A 19314-nucleotide genomic window follows, 5' to 3' on the forward strand; every position below is an offset into this window, starting at 1 on the left:
GCGGACTCCAACCCCTACCTGATCCGATTAAAGAATGCTCAGCGGAAAAATGTATGTCTGCGCCACAGCACATATACAATCTGCACGGCATCAATCGGAGGTAACCGGAGGTCTCCGATTGAAAGCGCACAAACAACCGCTCCGGAGAAAAACCTAATCATGAGCAGCACTGCTTGCTGGTTAGACAGAACACAGATGTAAGGGACAGAACACCAAGCGCACTTCAGGATACAGGAACTCTGACGATATTTTCTAACTACACAAATGAAGTAACAATTGAAGGAATTTACTTTTCCTGATTAAAAATGTGTTAGCTTGAAATAGGATTATAATTATTGGACACTTTGCCACATTTAGCCTATCTTCACATCATAACTAACATATATACAGGGTGTTAAAAATACGGGGCATAATTTCAGATATGTATTTCCCACATGTAGACAATCAAAATAGTTCATTACAACATGTGTCCGGAAATGCTTTATTTCCGAGTTATGGCCTTCACAACATTGAAATTCACCGGAACGTTTTTCTTTCAGCAGGTCGTTGCCGTCAGAGGAGACATTAAGAGGGCACTCTGACAGTTCATTCCGAGGCGAAGGTTACATTCAGTGTTGTGTAGGCGTTAGACTGTGCGACATGTATTCAAATCAAGAGCTGGCAGAGATACACTTCATGTACGGTAAGGCGGACGGCAATGCTGCGCTGGCTCGTCGTTTGTACCAGGAGAGGTACCCACAGCGACAATGTCCAGATCGGAAGACATTTGTACGTCTCCATTACCGTCTGTGCGAGTATGGAAAATTTAACTCTCCTGGTTTGGGAAGGGGACGACCAAGATCTACAACTCCAGAAGTACAGGAGGAGATTCTGGAGGCTGTGAACATGACTCCTTCTATCAGCACACGAAGGGTAGCGTTGCAAGTCAATGTTCCTCATACGACTGTTTGGAGACTGTTGAAAGAGTATCAACTGTATCCTTATCATTTGCAACGTGTACAGGCCCTGTCACCAGCAGATTACCCTGCACGAGTTAGGTTCTGTCAGTGGTTCTTGCAGCAGTGTGGTTTAAATCCGAACTTTCCTGCCTTAGTATTATTTACAGATGAAGCACAGTTCACACGAGATGGCATAACAAATTTCCACAATCAGCATGTATGGGCGTATGAAAATCCACGTGCAACTGTTCCATCTCATCACCAGGTGCGGTTCTCCCTCAACATGTGGGCCGGTATCATTGGTGATCGATTAGTTGGACCCCATGTACTTGTAAACAGACTTACGGGGCAGGCGTACACAATCTTCCTGGAAAACACTATACCTCATGTTTTAGAAGACATTCCACTGATCAATCGTCAACACATTCACTTCTTGCATAATGGCGCTCCTGCACACTTCAGTCGTACGGCTCGCCGGTACTTGGATCGAAGGTTTCCTGATCTATGGATAGGTAGAGGTGGCCCAATTGCTTGGCCTCCACGCTCACCTGATCTGAACCCTCTCGATTTCTACTTGTGGGGCCATTTAAAATCATTGGTTTATTCGTCTCCGGTGCCTGATTTGGAATCCCTTCGGAATCGAATTGTGGCATGTTCTGAGGACATACGCAATACTCCTGGAGTTTGGGATCGTGTTCGCAGGTCAATGAGACATCGATGTGAGGTCTGTATTCAAGCAGGAGGTGGACATTTTGAACATCTTCTGTAATGACGACGACCTGCGGAACGAAAAACGTTCCGGTGAATTTCAATGTTGTGAAGGCCATAACTCGGAAATGAAGCATTTCCGGACACATGTTGTAATGAACTATTTTGATTATCTACGTGTGGGAAATACATACCTGAAATTATGTCCCGTATTTTTGAAACATTCTGTATATATATAAATAAGGGTAATGCATAGAGAAAATCTGACATGTAAACAAATAAAAGAATAAAATAAATTACAATTACTTACAAAATAGAAGAGCAAGTAAGTACACACTTACTATTGCAACGTTTATACTTCAAACTCAAAATGCATAGTTTATCTCTGAAAGAGTAGTTGTTAATATAGCCTATGTCTTTTAATAATTCTAAGTGGATGTATTAACATTTCAATAATGAATCATTTTTAAGGAGATAAAAAGTTATTAACAAAAATAAAAGCACTCTTAATTCTAATGATTGTAGCTTCATGAAGCGTGCTGTTGCAATACCTGGGTTGCTGAATGAATGAATGAATGAATGAATGAATTAATGAATGAATGAATGAATGAATGAATCAATCAATCAATCAATCAATCAATGAGGAGAGAGGTGAAAATATGAATTGAAAGGTACACGATGATAATTGCGTTCTTGCAACGATTCTTGGAACTCCTGGATGGCTCAATATTATCTGTCTTTAATGATCCAGAGCCGTCCACCTGAGAAAGACTCGAACATTCGTTAAGCCGAAGATGGAGGAGCTTCGCATACTGTCTATTACGCCAGGGGTTCAGTAGCAATATATCATTTCTATTTTTCGTAACCGGTTGTGCACGACTCTAATTGAAACTCAATCCTCCTCAGTATTCAAGAGTGAGCAATCTCTAGGTAAAGCTACTGCACGTGCTCAACGCTCACTTCCAAGATCTCCAAGTAGAAGAAAATGTGTTGTTACACAGTTATTCCATACAATTGTTTATTTAAACTGTGAACAGACTAAAGAATCGATATCTAAAAAAATTACCAACGGAGCTTTAACAGATGTCGAAATAAATAAGATTCAAGTCTTTTATAAAAGGGACGACATAAGTAGACTAGCTCCTGGCGTTAAGGACTTAGTAAATGTTACAAACTCTAATGACAAAAAAAGAAGAAGTCCAAATTCAACATCTTTTTTCTAGTCTTAAAGAGACTTTTTCGTTCAGAAACCAACATAGAAGGAAGAGTAAATTTGCAGTCCTTCGCTCCAAACATGTATATTTGATATATATTATTTTAATGTACCGAAGTACATATTATATTTCCATGCAGATATTATGCGTCATCATACGATGAAAGAGTAATGGAACAGAGAAAAATCCTCTCCGGCGCAGGGATTTGAACCCGGGTTTCCAGCTCTACGTGCTGATGCTTTATCCACTAAGCCACACCGAATACCCACCCCGGCGTCAGACAGAATCGTCTCAGTTTAAGTTCCAACTCTTGGGTTCCCTCTAGTGGCCGCCCTCTGCACTACGTCATAGATGTCTATGAACGTAGGACTGAAGTCTACACATGTGCTGAGGTGCATGCGTAAATCACTTCGTAATTTAAGACGGCGCTTATTCCGTCGGATCCCGGCCAACTAGTCACTCATAACGAGTGCACCTAAGCACATGTGTGGACTTCGGTCCTACGTTCATAGACATCTATGACGTAGTGCAGAGGGCGGCCACTAGAGGGAACCCAAGAGTTGGAACTTAACCTGAGACGATTCTGTCCGACGCCGGGGTGGGTATCCGGTGTGGCTTAGTGGATAAAGCATCAGCACGTAGATCTGAAAACCCGGATTCAAATCCCGGCGCCGGAGAGAATTTTTCTCAGTTCCATTACTCTTTCATCGTATGTATAGTTGAGTAAAAAATTACCTCATAGCGTGTCCCTTTGTATGAAAACATTATTGAAGCAATCAACACACTTCATAAAATTATTCCTGATTTTCCAGTTCTTTAAAATAAATGATCATTTCTCTGTAATCTTAATGAAGAGTACTGTTGGTTGAGTGAGTGGTAATTATGTGGAAACAAATTGTCAAATGAATTAAAAAGTATCTTGAAGCAAATGATGTTTCACATGAGATCTCATCGCATGAGTGGAAAGTAGATGGTCGTCTCTCCAAAGTAATGGAGACAGGTCACTTAACAACAGGTTCCTTACTCCTAAACAAGTACAGTATACTTCAGTTTAGCAATGTTTATGATATTATACTTACTTACTGGCTTTTAAGGAACCCGGAGGTTCACTGCTGCCCTCACATAAGCCCAGCATTGATCCCTATCCTGAGCAAGATTAATCCCGTCTCCACCATCCCATCCCACCTCCCTCAAATCCATTTTAATATTATCTTCCCATCTACGTCTCGGCCTCCCTAAAGGTCTTTTTCCCGCCGACATCCCAACTAACACTCTATATGCATTTCTGGATTCGTCCAAACGTGCTACATGCCCTGCCCATCTCAAACGTCTGGATTTAATGTTCCTCATTATGTCAGGTGAAGAATACAATGCGTGAAGCTCTGCGTTGTGTAACTTTCTCCATTCTCCTGTAACTTCATCCCTCTTAGCCCCAAATATTTTCCTAAGAACCTTATTCTCAAACACCCTGAACCTATGTTCCTCTCTCAGAGTGAGAGTCCAAGTTTCACAACCATACAGAACAATCGGTAATATAACTGTTTTATAAATTCTAACTTTCAGATTTTTTGACAGCAGACTAGATGACAAAAGCTTCTCAACCCAATAATAACACGCATTTCCCATATTTATTCTGCATTTAATTTCCTCCCGAGTGTCATTTATATTTTGTTACTGTTGCTCCAAGATATTTGAATTTTTCCACCTCTTCGAAGGATAAATCTTCAATTTTTATATTTCCATTTCGTACAATATTCTGGTCACGAGACATAATCATATACTTAGTCTTTTCGGGATTTACTTCCAACCCAATTGCTTTACTTGCTTCAAGTAGTTATGATATTATAATTGAAATAAATAATACTTTTCGATTGCAGCGATATTTTACTACTTAATTAACATATTATTCCCAGAACATGAATTTTACCAGCAATCGAAAAGTATTGGGAATAAATCTGAATAAGGAACAAAAAAAAGTTTCCTTCCCAGGCAGGATTCGAACCACGAAAGTCTTAGTTACCAGTCTATCGTGTTCTGGAGTGAACAAGGCTCTAAAATCAGCTGCAAGGGTCCGGTTTTTTGCCATTACTGTACATATTATAATTTATAACTGCTAGAATTTTCGAAGTAATGACCCTGTTGACTGCATTACAATGAATCAAATAAAGAGCAGGGCAGCAAAGTATAAACTGTTCTGGGCGGCAGAATGGCTGTATGCAGCAAGTTCATATTCTGTGATACGGACCCTGATTCAAGGGAAATATTTAAACGTTGAGAAATCCATGATATCTAGGCTAATTTACTTGGAATATATATTTTTTTAAATGAGACATTGATTTATTTATAGTTCTCATTTACATAATTTTTTTTGGCTCCAAATATTCAAGATATTTACATTGTTCAACGTTAGATCTCAGATTATGCGTGGATACATGCGAATATTTTCATTGAATTTCGTTAAAACTGCATGCGTAGGGTCAGGAGGGAGCATTCTGAACATCAAAAATGTATTTCCAGAAAAAGACAAATTTGTGAAAAGAGGTAGAATATTGAGATAGTGTATGAGCAGGCCTATATAAAAATCGCGAAATGTAGAGGCGAAAAATCTCTTACTATCAACTTCCTAAGTGCCCAAGGAATACTTCCGTACAAAAAACCGAAAATGGATTCTTTGACCATTTTTTTGCAAAAATTGAGTCCTAGTATCTCTCAACAACTGTTCATGAAACAGTATTTGTGTTAAATTTATTGTTAAATCAACATAATAGTTTGTTAAGTTTTAATGTCTGTTGGTAAAACCGCACCCAATAATAAATTATATAGAATTCATTTTTTTTATTTATCCATCATCTAAACGTCAAACAGAGATAAAAAGTTTAAGCTAATAGTAATAATTGATAACAGACGCTACCTTGTCTTTTGCAAGTTAATGCAACAACGATTAAAATGAGTAAATTGGACTGTGAGTGTTGTGAAAGAATTGTAACTATCTGTATAAACTGTGGGGATAAAATTTAATTTTGTACGCGTACTTGCTCATGGAAGCCCCTCCCCCTGCCGATCAAGCCTACCCTGCCAACTGCTTTTGGCTTCAGAAGTTCAGGTTAGATTAAACTACAGTCTGATCCGTTGGGGTATGGATAATATTAATTTATTATTATAAAGCTAATATGATATTAGGAAAAATTTCTTGGTACTTATATTATGATTAAAAGATGGGGCTTTCCATATACGACAATCAACAATGCATAATCTGAAAGGACAAATGAAAATCGTAGATGATTAAAATGGCTACTACAAATCAACAGCGGGCACATTGTGTTTTTTGGTATGCTAAATTTGAGAGTGTTAAAAGAGTTAAAAGGGAATTTCGACATGAGTGCGGTGTGCGTATTGTATCTAAATCTGATTGCATAATGTTGTGGTATCGAACATTTGTAGAAATAGATTCTTGTTAAAAAAATCACGCAGGAGGTCGCAGGCGAAAACCAGTACGAGAAGCGGCTAACTCTTGGCTTTGCCCCCAAACTCCCCAGATCTAATCCCGCCTGACTTCTTCGTGTCACAGAAACCCAGGAACATTGATGATCTGAGAGTAAAAGTTACTCAAGCTTTTCAACAAATCACCCCCCTTATGTTACAACGGACATGGGCTGAATTGCATCACCGTTATGAGTTATGCAGGGTGCGCAATGGGGGTCATGTTAACCTCTGAGGAATCTCCCATCTTTCAGTGTTGTATGCACAAAGTTACAACAAATAAAGTTCAGTAGTAAATGTTTTACGGTGTTTTTATTTTATCCATACCCAAACGGATCACCCTGTAGTTTTTTCAGCATGTACGTAGCTTGAACCTTCTCATAGCCGCGTCTCTGGGTTAGGGTGTCGTGCTGGTATTTGTGATTGATAAAGTAGATATTGCAGAGGCTTTTTTTTTACTAAGTACTTCCATTTCCCTCTAGTCTATAATTCTACCAACATTCTTCACCTCCACCTCATTTCATCTATCATCTGCAATACGGTAGTAAAAATAGGCGGGGGGAAGTCTTGGAGGGTAACACGAGTTTACAACGCTGATATAGGAAGGGTATAGGGCTCCGAACTCTGGGGCTCATCAGGCTGCTAGTATGCGGATGGGACCTGGCTCTATCAGGGGCTGAGGCATGATGGTCCCTCTGTCAGAGTCGGATTCACGAATGCCACCTGACTAACTTAGACAATAATCGCATATATGAAGCGCCAAAGTATGCCTAAGTTCGAGTATAAGGACCTGTTCCGTGTCCAGCCCTCTGAAAGCCAAGCCAAGAACCTTCTTATAGCGTGGCGACAATTACAGTATAGCAAATAATTTTTAATACTCAAAGACTGCTTAAGTATTGTCCTTTTTTTGGTCGACTAATATTTATCCTTCCAAGATGTAGCTAGAAGATTATTATTCGTTTCGGATTACAGTAATCAGTCTTCAATTGAACGTGTTCTTTTCACCTGTTTCTGCATTTTATTAACTTCTTTTCAATATCCATTCCTTATCTTATCCGCCAGTGTTTGCTTATGAACAGGAATTTCAAACAAAATCATTGATAAATCGTGCGATTAAATTTTATTTTTGGTTGATATTACTAACATGGACCTTGAATAATATATTCTTCGCATTTGCACTATATTACGTCGCGGAATACTACAGCGTGTGCAGCGGGATTCCCAGTCAAGGATTTTGGGAGGGGAATCCCCTCTCCTTGAAGATGATAAATTGTATTTGGTATATAAAAAGGAACGAAGTTTGACCGTGAAATAGCTGATCAAGTAACGAAGAGTTCTATAGCCGGGAGTTGCAGCAAGCGGTAGAAGTATTTGAAGCAAAAAAGGAATTTGTAGTAGTGAACGTCACGATCAACTGAGTAAGTTAATGTTTGGAACACTGATTTCATACATCATCAAAAGATATATTTTCCTTTGGATAAAATTCGCTTTTAGTTCAAATAATTATGGTCATTGGCGTAAAGCAATTGTTTTTTTTACCATGAACCAATAGTAGGCTTACAACAAAATATAATTATTGTTTGTAATCTACTAATGTGTGATTTTATCTTTTGTATTTTATAGACAGTAACTTCTTTACATATTCCGACAATTACATTTCAGATGCAAGTCTTTAATACGAGAATGTATTTCATATTATTTTTTTTTAGTCAGCAGTCCTAAGAATATCCTCTTTTGTATTTTGTAGACAATAACTTCTGTACGTATTCTCACAATTACATTCCAGATGAAAAACTTTAATACGAAAATATATTTCATATTATTCTTTTTTTAGTCAGCAGTCCTAAGAATATCCTCTTTTGTATTTTATGGACAATAACTTCTGTACGTATTCTGGCAGTTAAATCCAGATGCAAGACTCTAATACGAAAATATATTTCATATCATTTTTTTTTAGTCAGCAGTCCTAAGAATATCCTCTTTTGTATTTTATAGACAGTAACTTCTGTACATATTCTGACAATTACACTCCAGATGCAAGACTTTAATACGAAAATATATTTCATATTATTTTTACATATTCTGACAATTACACTCCAGATGCAAGTGTTTAATGTGAATATATATTTCATGTTGTTATTTTTTTCTTTTGGTGAAACTAGCTGTAATTTCGGAAGTGAAAATTGTTGAATTTATAACGGATTTTTCTTTTTGAGAAGATGCAATTGGTTGTATATGCAAGGCGTAACAAAAGCGTAAACTAACCAATCCTAACCTGCCGCAGATTCGTATAAGGAAGGTGATTAAACTGAGTACGAAGGCAACTACCTCATTGTTAGTTTATCCCTTTTTTTTTAGTCAACTGTTCTAAGCGTAGTTGGAACCTCATAAGTAGGCTTCGTTGAATTGCCACATGCAGCATGCAATCAGGTTGCCGATGTACGATAGTATAGAAGAGGTGAGCGACCGCCCGGTCTCGAAGTATAAGCAGTTCATGTTAAGAGATGTGACCGGTCCAAATAGATATAGCAGCTACAGCTAATGTATACCTATGTAAGAACTTGTTTTTGCATTACTGTGGTTGGAATAGTCAAAGTTTAACATTTGTTCAGTGCAGACAAGAATTCAATCAAACATACTACAATGAGAGTATTGCTGTTCCAAACAATTGCTCCTGGAATATCCTTATCCCCGCAGCCAGTCTTGACCCGTTGGAAAACGTGGTTGGATGCTATTAATTATTATGCAAAATATTACGGCAAAATACTGGAGGTAATTGATGCATTGGATAGCACAGACAGTTCCACTGTTGCAGCTGTAAAATCATTGCCTTCTGAACAGCCACTGGAAGATATTCTGTTCATTGATTCTAATTTTAAAATCGTGTCCAAAAGCATCACCCTATTAGAATCGTCTAAACTACAATTCTTAGAAGCCCTTAATATATTGTATAAAGTATCACAAACCGTTATCCAAAATAACAATTCACTAATTTCAGAAAAAGTGAAATGTAAGTTGAGAAACATTATTGTTAAAAATTCTGCCTATTCACAACTTCATATTATAAATGATGTACTATCAGGTCACGACAAGACGTCTGAAGTTAGCGTACTAAAAAGTAGTGACTTCCCGTTCTTCAAATATGCACCCATTACATCATGTGTTGTTGAACGTATATTTTCTCAAAATAAAAACTGTTTAAGTGACCATCGGAGGAGGTTAACTTTGCAGTCGCTCAAAATGTACGTAACTCTTCACTGCAATGCACATATTCAAGGATGATGTGAGTATATTACATTAAACTTTAAGAGCTAATATATCTCACTACAAAATAATTGTGTATTTACATGTTTAGACGTTTCCTACTTCAATGATCATTCATTATATTTCTTGAACGCAGGATATAGGTTTTATTGTAACCGTAGTATATTGCTCATTGTTTACATAAGAGGCATACAATACGCTCCCTTCTCATACAGTCTATACCGCGTGCGTAGTAAACCTTGCGATTCTCGTGGCAATTCCACGAAGTCTACTCATAAGTTACATCAATAAGGTATCAGCTTGAGACAACTAAGTCAGGAGATAACTGAAGAGTGTGACCAGTTCCTTTCCCTCTTTGTCATAATGTAAGTTTTAATTGCGACTTGTGAATTATTAACTATGTTAACATTTTGAAACGGGTTCCCCGATGTTTATCTTTTTAAGGATGTTATAGATCTTCCTTTTGTAAAACATCTGAACATATTCTTATAACTTGCTGGAATCTTTCTTAACACGATGATGGTTACAACCGCAGATAGGATAACCAAACATAATTTTGTGCAGGGACATTTTTATGCAGGAGTGGGGAGAGTTTTGAGATGCTGTTTCGAAGGGTTTGTTCTATGTGGTTTACTTAATGTAATTTTCTTCGTGTTCACAGATATGGACAAGGCAGGACAAGACAACCGGGCTAATCAGCTAAACCCAAACAATGAGAAAACTGGTCCAGGTGGGTATTTCACTCTTCTCTGTTGTTGTAAGACATCTATATTTCGGTTATAAAAAATTACATATTTCTGTTAAAATTATGGTATTATTGTATTTACACGATCAAAACATAAAATGTTATGCATGCCTTTCAAATATTGTTAAAATTATCATCAACTGGCATGAAAGAAAATAATAATTTAGCCAGAAATGAAAATGTAACATGTCTGATGAATACACTTCATCTTTATGTATTATTTTGCACCCTCAGTGCAATAATGTAACAATACAAAATGCTAGTTCAGAGAAAATTACTTCTAACTTTCAAATCACGAAATTAAAACATTTCAGGTTAACATGTACTTCTGCACATGTCATAGCTTTCCATCACGACAGCACCAGTGAGCTGAATTAGAGATCAGAGGGCTAAACATTCGTACTGAATTATCTTATGTATTGACTTTGAGGGTTGCAGTTATTGTCACTGTCGTGATGTTGTTATGTACAGATCTCTTATTATACATTTCTCGTACATCTGTCTCTGTGCAACGTCACAATTTGCGGTAAGGGGGAAGAGAGAAAACTGAAGTTTGCAATGATTTTTAATGTTCCTACGCCCAGGATCTAGATGAGCCATTTGAAATTTAGCGGTCAGTCATTCGCAGAGATATGATAAAAGAGCTGTAAACTATTTCAAATAGGAAAAAGTCGTATAAATTGTAACAGACCTGATTGTAGTAATTGGCAATCACACTATAGTTCTTAGTGTTGGAATAAGACGTTAATGTATTATTAGTGTTTTAATTGTTATACAAATAACACCAGTGTAGTTCGTTAACATGAGTTTCTTCTTACAGAGGCTGAATATATGATTTTTGTAAGGTGCTCTCATCTGAAATTCTAGACTTTTTAGCATTTTTCTGCAAATACAATTTCATAATGGAGTTATTAAACTTGAAAAATGAAATACTACACGCCACAAATGTCTTTGCTGTTTCAGTAAGCAATACATAGTTTTTCTTGAATTTAAAGAAGTCAGTGCCCGCCAATAAACTGATGTCACACTCCACCTTACCACTGCGGTGGTTGAGTGGTCTGACCTCCGGCTGTCGCGCAGAGGGCCCGGGTTCGAGTTCCGGTCAATAATGACACTTGTGGCGGACAAGTGTCGCAGCTGGGGCTTTTCTCGGAGTTCCCCCGTTTTCCCCATATTAGGCATCTACATCATTCCGTCGTCATTTCTCCAATTTGTCGTCATTCCATTGCATTCCCCAACGCACAGAGGGGACTAGCTTAGGGATGAGAGAGGGGTTGCCTGTTCGAAACTTGAGCGAACCTTAGTGTAGTTAGCCGGTAGAAGTTTGTGAATGCGCCTAGCTTGAGAGTTAGCGCAATAGATTGTAACTTGATACGTCGCTGCATCTTGTGCATAGAACGTACCGGTAATAGAAGGCATTCTGAGCAACTGCTCTGAAATTAAGGTAAGATTCTCTCCATTTCTTTAAATTGGCTAGTTACGCGAAATATCATTTGCCAAACTGTAGTGCTGTGAGATGGCAAGAACGTTATCCGCGAGAGTTGGCGAGCTGTTTACCAGACTGCAATACCAAGGGAATGCAGGAGTACCGGTCCGTTAGGTTTGGCAATATCAATATAATGCAGGAGTACCGGTCCGTTAGGTTTGGCAATACCAAGAGAATGCAGGAGTACCGGTCCGTTAGGTTTGGCAATATCAGTATAATGCAGGAGTACCGGTCCGTTAGGTTTGGCAATACCAAGAGAATGCAAGAGTACCGGTCCGTTAGATTTGGCAATACCAAGAGAATGCAAGAGTACTGGCCCATTAGGTTTGGCAATTCCAATAGAATGCAGGAGTACTGGCCCATTAGGTTTGCCAATTTCAAGAGAATGCAGGAGTACCGGTCCGTTATGTTTGGCTCTTTCTGTGAAGTGATACATAATAATTTTAAGTTTTGAAATCCGAGTATATTAATGAATCGCATCTCTGTATTTTGTAAATCAGATTAGTTTGTTCAAGTGCTTAAAATTGCTTTTGGAATCGTTTCAGGTCACGATACTGGCTATCCAGGCAAGGGGACAAAGGATGACCTAGACAACCATAGTAATCAACTAAATCCAAACAACAAGGAATGCAAAAGAAACAAGTAATTTCGCTGGATTATGATGGCAACAGTAGTCTTTAATTAAGTTTTGTTCTCGTTTACTAAAATACCTAACTTCAAGGAAGTGATACCTATTTGTAGATTTGGCGATTAACCTGCACTATCTTGATAATAGATAATAGGTAACTTTTCTTATTATGAGTGGAATAAGACCAGCAAGTCTTTGAAATGAATTCACAAAAATGTTTCATCCAGAACAGAGTTTCAGCTCTGAATCATTTGGCTTTCTATTTTTTTCTTTGTAAATCTTTGTCAACGTGACGATTCAACGGAAAAGATTCAAGAGAGTTCCAAGTGATTACAGGTTCAATCCCTGTTCTGGATGGTACTTTTTAAGTACAAAATTTCCAGTTTAACAATGCCAAATACTGTGAAAACGTAATGACATAAATTTTATGAAGCTGATTAAAACAAAGGAATTTAAAAATTCAAACATCATATTATTAATCCCAACTGTCGAAGACACTGTTGCCATGTTTGTAACTTACACTTTTATTGGAATAAAGTTACCTTGTTAAATTAATTATTCATCCACTTTATTTTGTCCCTTCCTTCTCTAGGGAGTTTTTATACTACAGTTAAGTTGCGGAGTTCGTCAATAAGACACCGGACATCATTTATATGAAAATATATGGACTTCTGTGACAGGAATTTATTACATTCCCTGAAAACCACCATTGTGATATTCAGTACAGAAAAGAAATTCAAGGTTCCATAACAAGTAATCTGTACTTTTGGTAACTTACAATCCTAACACAAAATGTAAGTAAAGTACGTACATTAAGAAGTGTTGCTCTTCACCTTGAGATATTCATGCAATACTGATGAGAAGTTACGGATTTTGTAAAAGGGAACCTGTGCTTTGGATCATTTATGGTCTACACAGAATTTGAATTCCTATATTCCAAAGCGTTAAATTTCGATCATATAAATAAATAAATACATAAATAAATAAATAAATAAATAAATAAATAAATAAATAAATAAATAAATAAATAAATAAATAAATAAATAAATAAATAAATAAATAAACAAACAAACAAACAAATAAATAAATAAATAAATAAATAAATAAATAAATAAATAAATAAATAAATAAATAAATAAATAAATAAATAAATAAATATTCAATAAGTATTTAGGCATAATTTTCGACAGTCATTTGAAATGGAACCAACACATTAATTACCTTTGTAATAAATTACGTAAAATAATATATTAATTTGTTTTATTGAGTAATTACTTGTCAATACGTTTATTACGCACAATATACTTAACTTTATTTCAATCGGTAATTATTTATGGAATTATAGGATGGGGTAGCTTATTTAAATCCAATTAATCCACTTTATTTATTACAGGAGAAAATAATTGAAATATGTCTTCATAAACCAATTGATTTCCCATCTCAAAAATTGTTTTTAGACTTTAATGTTCTTAAAATAAGACAAATTTATTATATTGTATTAATAAAATTCATACATAAAAATAGAAATAATTTTGAATTATATTCTCATAGCTATGCAACAAAAGGTATAAATTCGTTAAGATTGTTTGAACCAAAATGCAACACTGCTACAGTAATTAATAATAGTAGTAATTTAGGCTCAAGAATATATACAAATTTATATTTAAATATCCTAATCTTGTCAATTCTAATAGTTCTAGTACTAAATTTAAAAAGTTATGTATGGATTTTATAAAAATTGAAAAATTGTACATTTTAATTTATATATTCTTATTGCGTAGTAGACTTAAGGCAAATTGTATTATATACTTCTCAATTTCAATTCAGGAATCCGCCCATGAGCACGAGTTCTACTTTTTCAGGGGCGAGCTAAAGTTTTTCTGTTTATATTATATCGTATGTTACAATTATTAGATAAATAAATAAATAAATAAATAAATAAATAAATAAATAAATAAATAAATAAATAAATATATTTTTTTAAATTCTATGTTTTATTTAACGACGCTCGCAACTGCAGAGGTTATATCAGCGTCGCCGGATGTGCCGGAATTTTGTCCCGCAGGAGTTCTTTTACATTCCAGTAAATCTACTGACATGAGCCTGTCGCATTTAAGCACACTTAAATCCCATCGACCTTTTCCGGGATCGAACCCGCAACCTTGGGCATAGAAGGCCAGCGTAAATAAATAAATAAATAAATAAATAAATAAATAAATAAATAAATAAATAAATAAATATTCAATAAGTATTTAGGCATAATTTTCGACAATCATTTGAAATGGAACCAACACATTAATTACCTTTGTAATAAATTACGTAAAATAATATATTGTTTTGTTTTATTGAGTAATTACTTGTCAATACGTTTATTACGCACAATATACTTAACTTTATTTCAATCGGTAATTATTTATGGAATTATAGGATGGGGTAGCTTATTGAAATCCAATTAATCCACTTTATTTATTACAGGAGAAAATAATTGAAATATGTCTTCATAAACCTGTTGATTTCCCATCTCAAAAATTGTTTTTAGACTTTAATGTTCTTAAAATAAGACAAATTTATTATATTGTATTAATAAAATTCATACATAAAAATGGAAATAATTTGGAATTATATTCTCATAGCTATGCAACAAAAGGTATGAATTCGTTAAGATTGTTTGAACCAAAATGCAACACTGCTACAGTAATTAATAATAGTACTAATTTAGGCTCAAGAATATATACAAATTTATATTTAAATATCCTAATCTTGTCAATTCTAATAGTTCTAGTACTAAATTAAAAAAGTTATGTATGGATTTTAAAAAATTGTAAATTTTAATTTATATATTCTTATTGCGTAGTAGACTTGAGGCAAATTGTATTATATACTTCTCAATTTCAATTCAGGAATCCGCCCATGAGCACGAGTTCTACTTTTTCAGGGGCGAGCTAAAGTTTTTCTGTTTATATTATATTGTATGTTACAATTATTAGCTGAATGAATGAATGAATGAATGAATGAATGAATGAATGAATGAATGAATGAATGAATGAATACGAATATAAAATTGAAAAGTGTGACCCCAAAACATGTTCAGTCCATTTTATGGAGGGACTGGACTAGTTTTTTATCCATTGGTCTACGAACTGAGCAAAGTTCTTGGAACTCCTGGATGTCTCAATATTATCTGTCTTTCATGATCGAGAGCCGTCCACCTGAGAAAGACTCGAACATTCGTTAAACCGAATAGTGGACCACTCCGCGAGACGGAAGAGCTTCGCATACTGTCTATAGCGCCAGAGGGTTCAGTAGCAACATATCATTTCTATTTTTCGTAACCGGTTGTGCACGACTCTAATTGAAACTCATTCCTCCTCAGTATTCAAGTGTGAGCAATGTCTAGATAAAGCTACTGCACGTGCTCAACGCTCACTTCCAAGATCTCCACGAAGAAGAAAATGTGTTGTTACACAGTTATTCCATATAATTGTTTGTTTAAATTGTGAACAGACTGAAGAATTGATACCTAAAAAATTACAACAGAGCTTTAACAGATGCCGAAACAAATAAGATTCAAGCCTTTTATGAAAGAGAGGACATAAATAGATTAGCTCCTGGCATTAAGGACTTTGTGAATGTCACAAACTCTAATGACAAACAAGAAACAGTCTTTTCTTAAAGAGACATTTTTAAGTTCAGAAACCAACATAAAAGTAAGAGTAAATTTGAAGTCTTTCTCTCCAAACATATATATTTGAGTAAAAAATAATGTGTGCCTTTGTAAGTATCAAGAAAACTTTATTGAAGCAATCAACAAACTTCATAAAATTATTTCTGATTTTCCAATATTTTAAAATAAATTACCATTCTTTGTAATCCTAATAGAGAGGACTGTTGGTTGAGTGAATGCAAATTTTGTGAAAACAAAGTGCCAAATGAATTAAACAGTGTCTTGAAGAAAATGAGATCTCATGACATGTGTGAAAAGATGATGGTCGTCTCCTCAAAGTAGTGGAGATAGGTTCTCTTCAAGAACTTATTTAACACATTACAGCTATTGCTCCACAGTTTTTTCAACATTTATACGTAAAACGAGAGCAATCTAGAAGTTACCAGAAGGAAAGAGAGGCTGTAGCATTTTCTACATTCAATCCTAATTTAGCCATGCCACAAATTGATTTTGCAGAGAATTTTACTTGTTTGTTAGGGCGAAATTTAGAGCTACCATTGGGTACAACCTCAAGTTAAGACTATTCACATGTAGCCTTTGGCATCCTGGCCGGTAACTTGATAAAGTGATAGCATCTGATAACTTAAACCCTTCAAAAGAGACTGTTATTGCCTACATTGATAAGGTCCTGGATGAATTTCAACAAGTGAGTATCTGGTGAGACGGTCCTTGTTCACAGAACTTTTTTGCCACTGCACACGGCAAAGGTCCAGTCAATGGTATTGGAGGTACTGTTAAGAGGCAGGTGAAGCACGCTATATATCTGAGAGAGGTTCTGTTACAAATGCATAAGAATTTATAAAAGTGGCCAGAAAATTCTCAGGAATAGATATAATGGAAATGACTCCAAAAGAAATTGTAAAGGAAAATGAGGATCTGAATATGATATTTAATGAAGCTAAGACAATTAAAGGAATAGCCAAGATCCACAGCATCACTATAAACCAAGAAAATTTAAACATCTACTTCCTCTCCAAAGAAACTGGACTTGTATATTCAGTAACCTCTTCAAAGAAAAACCAAGAAAGCAAAATAATTAAGAGACCAAATGTACATTCATAAATATACGAATCTGAGTCAGATTTAGATACTCAAAATGATTCAGACAATGCAGTTGTCAAAACAACAGCAGATCTAGACAAGACGATATCAAAAATGGTGCACTCATATTAGTTAGATTTAGCCTAATGGCACGAAAGGAAATTAAGAATATCGATATTCTGCAATCTGTCAGAGTGCTATTGATAATAACCAAGAGCTTGAGACAATGTGTCTCAAGACTGCTGAAAATTGTATTTTTAAAATAAATGAAGGCACGTCATTCATCCAGTTGAAGCAAATTATTCAATTATTATCTACTCGAACAGTTCAGATGAGAGGAAATAGAATGTATTACAAGTTCTGTTGGAAAGTTGCTGTGAAAGAACTGTGAAACGAACTTGTTTTTCTTAAATAGTATAATTGTTTCTAAATTTAAAAAGAACTGTGAAACGAACTTGTTTTTCTTAAATAGTATAATTGTTTCTATATTTAAAAAGAACTGTGAAACGAACTTGTTTTTCTTAAATAGTATAATAGTTTCTATATTTAAAAAGAACTGTGAAACGAACTTGGTTTTCGTAAACAGTATAATTGTTTCTATATTTAAAAATGTAAGATTCATGACATATTTGTCTAGTTTATCATTCATTTTAAGTTTGTTTGGAAGTTCTTTGTTTTGTGTGGACAAAGTGTAACGTGAGTTACCGACATTGCAAACCCAAAGTCATCAGTCATCAGCAGAGTGCACCCTCGGGCTAGCGTCTCTAACTCGCGGATAAGAGAAGCACTTTGTTTTGTGTGGACAAAGTGTAACGTGAGTTACCGACATTGCAAAACCAAAGTCATCAGTCATCAGCAGAGTGCACCCTCGGGCTAGCGTCTCTTACTCGCGGGTAAGAGAGACACTAGCGTACATCCGTGGCTGCTGGCGGGTATGCTTTCTACCTCTCCCTTCTGCACGACTCGACGGTGCATATTGCGATACACTCTTTATCATTACCTATTTCAGAGAATTCTGACGACCACTGCTCAAAGTGCTTGTAAATTATTTCCTTGTAGTGAAATGTTGTTTATTTATAGTTTGTCAGTGTATTTAAGGTTCACTGTAATCGCAATGAAACAATGGTATACAAATATTTCCTCAATTCACAGGAATTTATACTTGTTTGTTGTATGCTCTTTTTATGTAACATGAGTTACCATATGTTTCAGCCTATTTACTAAAAATATTGCATATTATAGATTATTAATCACCACTGCTTTACAGATGACTATATTATGCATATGAAGAGATACTGAAATTATCAAAATATTATTTCCCACTCATTAGAGAAATTAGATATTTCTGTCTGAATGTAACTTGATTTACTGTGGAAGACCCATGTATTGTCCACCGCTGTGGAGTAACAGCATGTCTGACCGTGAAACGAGCGAACCTGAGTTCAAATCTCAGTTGGGACAAGTTACACGATTGGAGCTTTTTTCATAGGTTTTCCCTCAACTAATTGAAGCAGAATTGCTGGGTAACTTTCGACGTTGGACCGTGGACTCATTTCGTCATCATTTATTCAAATGTTGTCATCATTACCACAGATCGTGTTAAGTTCTGGTACTACAGCCTCGGGCTGATTTGCAAGCCTTTGCGCCTCTCCTCCGGAAAAAAAATATATAATGCATTTGTATTTTTACGTGTGTGGACGCATTCGTATGCTCATGATACTATATATATATATATATATATATATATATATATATATATATACACACACACACACACACGAGGCGCATCCAGAAAGTAAGTTTCCCGATTTTTTCCCCTTGAAAGTAAACGTAATTAGCCGTGTCAATTGCGCATGCGTAACAGATCTATGACGTATCAATCATATGCCAGCCGGACAGGTCCCGCCTGGTGCCAGTAGCGTGGCAGCAGTAGTCCGAAATGGAAGCTCTTATTCCTTCTCCCGCCGCCTGCGAGGTTCGGTCGGTGATAAAGTTCTTTAATGCACAAAGCATTGCGCCAATTGAAATTCATCGGCAGCTCTGTCAGGTCTATGGGCCGAACGTCATGAGTAAGCAGATGGTGCAT

At 35.9% G+C, this 19314-nt stretch overlaps 1 long non-coding RNA gene across 2 annotated transcripts in view; it reads left to right on the plus strand.

Moving 5' to 3' along the window:
- The first annotated feature begins 7628 nt into the window (after nt 1-7628).
- Nucleotides 7629-19314, plus strand: part of LOC138709267 (uncharacterized) — a 37834-nt gene continuing 26148 nt past the window's right edge. Inside the window, exon 1 of one of the 2 annotated variants that reach the window (XR_011334895.1) lies at nt 7629-7758. This is a non-coding gene — a long non-coding RNA (uncharacterized lncRNA). The remainder of the gene's footprint in view (nt 7759-19314) is intronic. The other variant, XR_011334897.1, reaches the window with a different exon arrangement.

The sequence above is a fragment of the Periplaneta americana genome, chromosome 11, assembly GCF_040183065.1.
Source record: "Periplaneta americana isolate PAMFEO1 chromosome 11, P.americana_PAMFEO1_priV1, whole genome shotgun sequence".
Classification (NCBI taxonomy): domain Eukaryota; kingdom Metazoa; phylum Arthropoda; class Insecta; order Blattodea; family Blattidae; genus Periplaneta; species Periplaneta americana.